Below are 9,752 nucleotides of genomic sequence, written 5' to 3' on the forward strand. Positions count from 1 at the left end.
CAAAGTGTACAGAGAGGTGGGAAGCATTTTTAGCTCTGTTTAACCCATGAGAGAGAAAGGCAGGATGTAGTGGAGAGTAAAATCACCTAAACCCAGTTCACCCTTTTAGCTTCACATAAACCTTTAGGACCAAATATTCTTAGTACCACAGTACATACTGATGTATGTTATAGCGTCTTTTTCGGGAGAAGGCAAAAATTAATGTTTTTCTGAAAGTATTATTGATTTTTGTTTATAGTGCTGACTTATAATGCCTTATGTAAATGTGGAGTTCATAGTTCACCCACCTTTTAATTTACCACTACACCACTGGAGCAAGGTAAATGCTAATGACAAGTGTTTCCACATTTCAGCAGAATGAAACTGTCAACACTAAAACACTGATAAAGGTATATGCAGAAGTGATGTGGTCATGTGTAGCTGAACAGACAGATTTTTAAATCATATAGGCTACAGGAAGACTAAGTTTCATTAGTAGCCTAGTTCTGAAGCAGCGCCACCTGCAGGCAGCTGCAGAAGTAATCAGTCTGAGTTGTGGTTATTACTCCTCTACTCCGGGTGGAGGCGGTGTAGGACAAGCAAGACAGACTCTGTTGGGAAGGTTTCTCATGGGAAAGAGCAGATAAACAAGCTCTGAACAAGCTGTTACGACACGTAAAAATGAAGTGAATGTAAACAGACAGAATGAATAGATGTACCGGTAGAAGCAGCATAAAGACTGGGTCCCGCTGTATTACTCAGGCTGCACTACAGCGTCTATTCACAGGCGCGATCCCACTACTGAGCGGCACGGGGGCTTTGACCTGCTCCGTTTCCGACCTGGACCGGTGCACCCCTCCTTAGACGACCTGGTGGTCCCGGGCTCCCCCAGGAGCACCATATCGATACCGAGCTTAGTGCGGACACCCGATCGGCATAGTCCGCTGCAGCTCAGAACTCCTGAGCTCAAACGATCCGCCAGCCTCAGCCTCCCGGTAGCTTGGATTACAGGCGCGCGCCACCACACCCGGCGAGAGAGCGATACGCTCATCGGGCTGTTGGCTTTTAAAATCGTGACGTCATCAGGAGGCACTCTTCAGCAGTTGAACAATTTTCCAAAGGCCACTCATGATAAAACCTCATAAAGCCTCAAATGCTGCATTCTCTTAACTTTCAAATAGTCAATTTCTTCAGTAGAAGGAATTTGAAAATTAAACAGAATAAACTATGCACAAACATATTAATACTGATGTCTAATTTGAACATAACTGTAATTCTATTTTTATGAAGAAAGTGCTATCTATCTATCTATCTATCTATCTATCTATCTGTCTATCTATCTATCTATCTATCTATCTATTCTCTGTCTCACACTAGCTCTGAACGCAGATTATCAATTACAGTAGATCAGAGAAGTAGGTAAGTATTTGCCAGTATCTGCCACAAAATAGTAAACATGCTTCATATTTAACGCATTTAAAACCATTTCTTAAACATCTCGCCCCCTTTGGTTTTCTTCACCCTTTCCCTTTTCTTTGCTATATGCTGCTGTTGAGAATACATAACAAAAGCTCAACCACACAGCCAAGAACTTGTAAGTAAGTAAATCTTTATTTATATTGCACTTTTCAAACCTGAGATTTGAAAGTTCTTCACAAGTCAAAGTCAAAACAGAAACACAAACATGAAACACGCTGATTTCTGCACTTGATCATTCATTTATCAGCTATAAACATTCAGAATCTGCCTGCGATGATTTTGCCCATCAACTGACAGTGGAAATGCCAAATAACCAAAAAAAAACCCAACAAATATTTTCAAGACATTCCAAAAACATTACCTTAGGAGTGTTTGAATATATTATACTAAACTGCACGCAACTGACAAAATAAAGGAAAGCCTGCATACAGGAGGCAAACAAAGAGTACAGAGAGGTGGGAAACATTTTCCTGGCCTGATTTAGGTCTGTTTAACTCCTGAGAGAGAAAGGTAAATGTCAGTCACCTTTTTGATGGCGGTCTATCTATATGGCAGCTGCTCTGACCACACTATTAGAGCAGAAGAGGTGAATGAATATTTTGTTGATGATGAGAACAGCTCAGTCAGCAGATCTCAACTTGACTAAACTCTGGTTCTGAAACATCTGGTCTGGGTGGAGAAACAGCTATCAGTGAAGGGACAGTCTGGTTTGGTTCATCTGGGAGCTCATTTACCCCCAAATTTACAGCTGGGAGAAGTCCTGCAGAAGAGGGAAGACATAAATATTATTTCATCGGTAGTTTTGAAGCAGCGCCACCTGCAGGCAGTTGGAGAAGTAATCAGTCTGAGTTGTGGTTATTACTCCTCTACTCCGAGTGGAGGCGGTGTAGGACAAGCAAGACAGACTCTGTTAGGAAGGTTTCTCATGGGAAAGAGCAGATAAACAAGCTCTGATCAAGCTGTTATGGCACGTAAAAATGAAGTGAATGTAAACAGACAGTATGAAAAGATGTACCGGTAGAAGCAGCATAAAGACTGGGTCCCGCTGTATTACTCAGGCTGCACTACAGCGTCTATTCACAGGCGCGATCCCACTACTGAGCGGCACGGGGGCTTTGACCTGCTCCGTTTCCGACCTGGGCCGGTGCACCCCTCCTTAGACGACCTGGTGGTCCCGGGCTCCCCCAGGAGCACCATATCGATACCGAGCTTAGTGCGGACACCCGATCGGCATAGTCCGCTGCAGCTCAGAACTCCTGAGCTCAAACGATCCGCCAGCCTCAGCCTCCCGGTAGCTTGGATTACAGGCGCGCGCCACCGCACCCGGCGAGAGAGAGACACGCTCATCGGGCTATTGGCTTTTAAAATCGTGACGTCATCTGGACAGTACAGCAGACTCCGAGCTGATGGGAGCCTTGTCATAAACTCAGTCCAAAAGGCATCTCCAAATTCTGCAAATCGAGGCTCCCAAGGACTGAGAGGTTTTGATGAGTAATGACATCACTGAATCATCCCTTTCTTTGAGCTTCAGATATCCAAGCAGACTTTTTTTATTTATTTTTTTATAAAATGCAAATACATAATTTACCCAGGAAAAAAATAGCCTACAATATCAAACCTGCAAGCACACTTTTCAGCTCTTTCCCTTGCAAAACATATTACTCTCATTCAATTATAGCTGTTATCAATAGGTTGAAATGTTTCTCCTTGGGATAAAAACAGACAGTCAATCCTCTTGGACTCTGGGAAAAAGCAACACTCAACCAGTTTGTATGTTGACACTGCTGAGAACACAGAGAGTCAAGTTAGGAAAACAGACTTCAAGTTTTTACATCCGTTTGGAGAAACTACAGGCAACTGACAAGATAAAGGAAAGCCTGCATCCATGAGGGAAACAAAGAGTACAGAGAGGTGGGAAGCATTTCCCTGGCCTGGTTTAGGTCTGTTTAACATCTGAGAGAGAAAGGCAGGATGTGGTGGAGAGTAACCTCACCTAAACCCAGCTTACCCTCCTTTTAGCTTTATATAAACCTTCAGGACCAAAAATTCTTAGTATACACCACAGTAAATAGCCTAGTGCTGAGCTGATGTATGTTATATAAAGATAGGGTCTTTTTAAGGGAAATTTGTGGGAGCCCAAAGTTATATGACTGTGTGTTGGTGTTTCCTTTATTTGAGCAGTTTTTTTGCACAAGTGATGTGGTCATGTAGTTCTGAAGCAGCGCCACCTGCAGGCAGCTGGAGAAGTAATCAGTCTGAGTTGTGGTTATTACTCCTCTACTCCGGGTGGAGGCGGTGTAGGACAAGCAAGACAGACTCTGTTGGGAAGGTTTCTCATGGGAAAGAGCAGATAAACAAGTTCTGAACAAGCTGTTATGACATGTAAAAATGAAGTGAATGTAAACAGACAGAATGAAAAGATGTACCAGTAGAAGCAGCATAAAGACGGGGTCCCGCTGTATTACTCAGGCTGCACTACAGCGTCTATTCACAGGCGCGATCCCACTACTGAGCGGCACGGGGGCTTTGACCTGCTCCGTTTCCGACCTGGACCGGTGCACCCCTCCTTAGACGACCTGGTGGTCCCGGGCTCCCCCAGGAGCACCATATCGATACCGAGCTTAGTGTGGACACCCGATCGGCATAGTCCGCTGCAGCGCAGAACTCCTGAGCTCAAACGATCCGCCAGCCTCAGCCTCCCGGTGGCTTGGATTACAGGCGCGCGCCACCGCACCCGGCGAGAGAGAGACACGCTCATCGGGCTGTTGGCCTTTAAAAACGTGACGTCATCAGGAGCGTAACTTCAGTGATTCAGTGACTTCTAGAGATCCTGTGCTGGATAGTCCAGCAGAATGAGCTACAGAGGAGCCTTGGCATAAACTCACGCAATCCAAAAGGCATCTCCAAATTCTGCCGAGACTCAAGGACTGAGAGAATTTGGATGATGCAGATAATGCAGACATCACTGAACATGTCACCTCATCCCTTACTTTGAAGTGCAGTTATCCAAGCAGACAACTTGTTAGTGCAGACAAGGCTAAGGACAAGACCCCACAGACTCATAATCAAACTAAATACATTGAGACAGAAGTTGAAGGAGTAAAGTAAGGTTGAGGAGGATTAGAACAAGACGGAGTGATTGCTCTTGCCTGACTTAAAGTCTCTGGGAAAGGAGGAAGACAGCTGCAAGGAGCAGAAAGTGAAGAATGAACAGTCAGCAAAAAGACAGAGCAAATATAGAAGATTGGAGCCCAGAAAATCAAGAACAGAAATCACAAAGAAGAGTATGGGCCTCCTTAAATGAACGGAAAGATGCACAAGCTGATGTACAGTGGTGGTCACAAAAATAATCCATGCTGAAGTGGAATAGAAGACAAGGGAAAGGGTGAGGAAACCCAAAGAGAGGAAGATTTTTAATAAATGATTTTAAATGCTTTCAATATGCAGCATTTTTTTTGTATTTTGTGGGGGATACTGGCAAATATTTACATACTCCTGTGCTGTTTTTATGGGCCTGTTTATTAGAAAGATAGATAGATAGATAGATAGATAGATAGATAGATAGATAGATAGATAGATAGATAGATAGATAGATGTAATTCTATTTTCTAACCACAAGGTGACTCCCTCCACTGCTTTAAAGTATAAAACACCTCTCACAGACTAAAAGCCATTGGATGTGCTGGTGCGCCTGCCAAGTGTAATGGAGTGTGAGAGAGCGGTTAGGAGGGGAGGCTTGGGATGAGGGTCAGAGGGGAGCATGTGAAGGGTTTCGGCACCCTGCTATGGTCCAACAGAGAGAGTGCATTGTGCTCTGACCTACATTTGTTGACCTGGAACTGCAGAGAAAAGGCCGGAGTGAATGGGAAGCAGCAACACGTCTTCACTCTCCATCGCCCCACACTCACTGGTCAGAACATGACATCAGCCAACTGTCAGCCAATATTCTCTGACAATTAGCCCTTCAGGAGACTCTGAATAAGGCAAGGAGATCAAGACCTTGAACCGTAATCGCCAGAATAACATGTCTGGTCCCAGTTTCCCAAAACCACTAAAAATATCAGCACGAAGATAAGGATCCCAGCCTAAAATTGATGATCAGCCACTTATGACTGCCTGGCTGAAGCAAGATGATGGCTGGTTCCCCTGAAATCAAAGATAGTTTGTCCCTCCAGTTGTTGGGGATGAAAAAACCCAGTCACATTGGCTTATTAGCATTCAAAGATGCTTCAAAAGCATCAGAGCAACTAACAATATATGCTTGTTAATGCAGAAATAAGGCTGCCAAACACCTCCCCGAAATGCTATTTGAATCCATCCTAGATTATCCCAACAGAACACCACTTGTTTTATTTAAGAGGTGTTTTCAGTCATCCAATCATTGTGTAGGCCAGGCATGAAAAGAACGTCTAAAATTAAATTTCTTCACTTGTTAGTCGGCCCCAAGTTCAAAGAGAGACCCTTTGATGACACTTTCTTCGGCCTGTGAGATCATCAGCAGCTCCCAAACATCCAGTGGCATCACGTTCATAGGCGTGTCTTTGATGGGTCCCACTTTTCATTTTTCTTTCCTTATGAATTCATGCTGGCGTGCGGTGGGAGGAGGGGGCAGATAAATCTCATTCTCTTTTTCATCACGCTGACTGCATTCTTCACAGCGCTTTGATTAGACAGGGGAGCAAACCTGGGTGGAGTCTGGAGATTTACGGCCAACAGGAGCGCGCAGGCCATTAAGCCCGGCTCCCTGCTAATGAACACTCAGCGCAATCACACAGGGAAGTGAATGTATTGAGCTCATCAATCCAAAGTCATCCTGTGGGACATGGACACTGTATTTTGACCCTGTCAGGTCAAAGGACATGGCTACTTTGATACTGCTATAGCTCAGAAATAGAAATAGATATAGATATAGAAATAGAAATATGTGCAGCCTGTGGATTTTTTTTAGACTTTCTTATTTATGAATACCTTTTTTTTTTAAATAGAGTGATTGCAAGTGCAAATCATTCAATCAAAATATAATCATATTTTAACATGCACCTTTATTTTCTGATATGAACTGATAAACAGTAATCTGGTATTATATAAGTGACCTTTGACAAGGTGCTGTTGCATTATGGGTTTGTTTGCGTTCTCCTCAGTCAGAGCAGAAATCTAATTTAACAGATTACCAGACACTGTTGAGTAGCAATTACTAGATCAGAGTTTGTGAGGTGTCTGCAAAACAGCAACAAAATCATCTCAGCATGGGGAGAATGCATTGTGCTTCCACCCCTACCAAACACACACACACACACACACACACACACTCATATTTCATCCCAGTACCCCCACATTATTCTTGCGCTCCCTTTGGGGATTGACGTGTGGTAGCGCCGGCAGCCCCAGCTGTTGCCTGGTGATGCACAGCCCCACGCCGCGGCGGGTTGTCATCAAAATGGCAGCGTCTCGTGGGAGAGGAGAGATGAGCGCTGTAATTAGAGGGGAATAAGGCCGGCGGCTACAACTGAGTGATCCTCCGGGGCCCCCGGAGGCCTCGGGGGACCCGAAGACGCGTGGCTAACCTGTGGGCCACTACCTGTGGCTCTGAGCTCACATTCACAGGATGTTTTGGTATAGGAGAGCTGATCTGTTTGACTGTTAAAGCATAGTGACATTTATATAGCTGAGCGACATGACCAGTGATCCAAGATGTGTGTTTTTACTTTTAAAATCTTTGAGATGGTGCGGTGGAGATTTGCGGTGGGTTTGCCCTTGAATGCTTCCCAAAATCTTAAATGCTTCCCAAAATCTTACTCTTTACCATAACTATGGAACAGGAAAATTGTAGCCTGACCCCCTTTCAGTAGGTCTAACAGTAGATTTTGGCGTCATGGCCCTGAGACTGATTCTGCAGCCTCTATCACCACTTTGGTGACACAGGCACAACTACTTTCCTAGTGTACAGGCTTTGGGTCCCAATATACAATGTTCAATGTTCAATGAGTTGTATTAGTGAAACACAGACGGTCAGAAATCCATGTTGAATCCATGCCTCTTGATTTGACTGCACCCTCAGTCAGAATGTAAATGATGTTCCCAACAGCAACAACACGTCAGACTGCTAAGCCACAGAGGCAATAAAATGTATTTCTGAAGACAAAATAGTAACCGATCATTTTGGTGAAACATCTAATATCAGCTACATGCCGGATCCACTCTGAACAAAGATCAATACAAACCCTCAGTTCCATGGTGTTTCTTGTCAGCGCCTCACTGCAAGTAATCAAATAATAGCAAGCAGTATCAATTTGTCCTCAATGGACGGAGGCTCTGGTGTCGATCAAGTCTAGTCCTTAAAATAAAGTCTTGGCTGGGTTGACTGCAGCCTCAAATCTCCCTTCTTTCATCTATGAGTTTTCTGAATATGGAGAAACACGTCAGGAATCTTATTTATTCCTATACAAAATTATAGCACAGGATTTCTGTATAGAAAAAAAATTCAGGTCTGCCATGTAGGTTTAAAAAGCAGGTTTATACAAGAAGTGTAAATCCAGCTAATGATGTCTTGGCCAGATGACTTCTTGGTGTAAATCCCTGATCTGCTGTGATGGTTGAAATCAATAAACCTTTTTACATTAAGCATTCTTGTGAAAATTCAATGGAATAAGACCAAAAGGAAGGAAAGAAATTTTGTGGAGAATATGGAATGAGTGTGCAATGAGAGTGACTGAAAATAAGGCACAATATCAGGAAGTGCAATCACGACTTGAGATATTGTTTTAGGGCCACTTGGTTTGGTGGAACCAAAGGGGCATAAATTACATTTTCTTAATTTTATAGCAGAGCAAAACAAATGTTTAAATGATTGACAGGATCCATTTATACTTTTACAGCAATTAAGATTTAGAAAACTGCTGTCCTATAAAAAGCTACGAAGTGCAGTTAAGCCCTTTTTGCACCAAATTCAATCTTGGGTTTGGACACTTGACTTTTTAGGATTTACCTCTTTATTTAAATTTTATTTACATTCCAAAAGCGTTCTTTTGACTATCAGATTGATGACAACAGGAGCTTTCCAATGATATATAATACTCATCTGAATTTGACTTCTGTATGAATGCTCATCTTGGATTATTGCAGAAAGGATTGCAACATCAAATTCTGCATATTGGTAAAAGCTCATTTTCAACCAAAATGTTGAACGCCCCTTTTGCACCAAACCCTCGATTTATTTATTTTAATGTCTCATAACCCTCTCAATGTTTGCACTCATTATAATAAACTACTTTGTTTGTGTGTGCATGTGCGTTAGCATGCACCTATGACTGTGCGAGTGTGTGTGTGTGTGTGTGTGTGTGTGTGTGCACATATGAGCGTGTCTGTGTCTGTGTGTGTTGGTGTGTGCAGGTGTATGACGGCTCCTTATGTTCCATCTGCGCCCCGCGGTGATGAGTAAAGCCATGAAATAGATCCAGCTGGAGATGTGCAGAGGAGTCTGCAGCCTCTTGGGAAATCATCACCCCCCTCTCCTCCTCCATGTCCACTTCTTTAGCACCCCAGAGAGGTATCAATAAGTGGGTAATTGAATTTTGAGCGCAAACACTGGTGTCAAGTGAGCGTCGAGAGTGTGTGTGTGTGTGTGTGTGTGTGTGTGTGTGTGTGTGCTTGTATGTGGTGGGGGGGTGTTTAGCTGTGCGAACATGGTGAGGCTGTCATCCTGCTCCCTGGGGGTTTGGACAGGAAGGATGAATGTTTAATCCATTAAATAACAATTACACTCTGTAATGGCTCAGAGTGGCTGCTGAAGGAAGGCAGGGAGGGAACTCGGTTTAACTGCTCACCTGCCTCGAACCAGTTTGCTTCTTCTTGACACAAAGCATCCTTACTTCTTATTGTTTGCATGAAAATATTTACTAGAAGACAGAAAATGGGACCAGCACATTCTACAGATTCTCTATAAACTGATGCCGAGTATTAGCTGAAGACTCTTCATTGACAGCAACAATGTTCTACAGAGAATATCTTTGTGTTTTCAGGTGTTATTTGTGTGTCTGTTGCCAATACAGCTGTTAGAAGTAAGATAAATATTTACTTACTATATTTCCGCTTAAAATTGATTTATGACCGTACTAACCATCCAGCTCACCTAATATTAGGGAATTCATGCACTTGATTCAGAGAGAGCCATAACGAGGTGCTGATTGAGTGTTGAATCAGTAGCCCAATTGACCTTTTGAATCACCTAAACAAATTTCTGCCCTCCATTCATCACTATTGATCGCCCTACGTGTGTGTGTGTCCTTATGTGTGTA

The sequence above is a fragment of the Centroberyx affinis genome, unplaced genomic scaffold (genome assembly GCF_046629955.1).
Source record: "Centroberyx affinis isolate AG114_WGS23_722 - 3 ecotype Tasmania unplaced genomic scaffold, CSIRO-AGI_Caff_v1 ptg003726l_1, whole genome shotgun sequence".
NCBI classification, from domain to species: Eukaryota; Metazoa; Chordata; class Actinopteri; order Beryciformes; family Berycidae; genus Centroberyx; species Centroberyx affinis.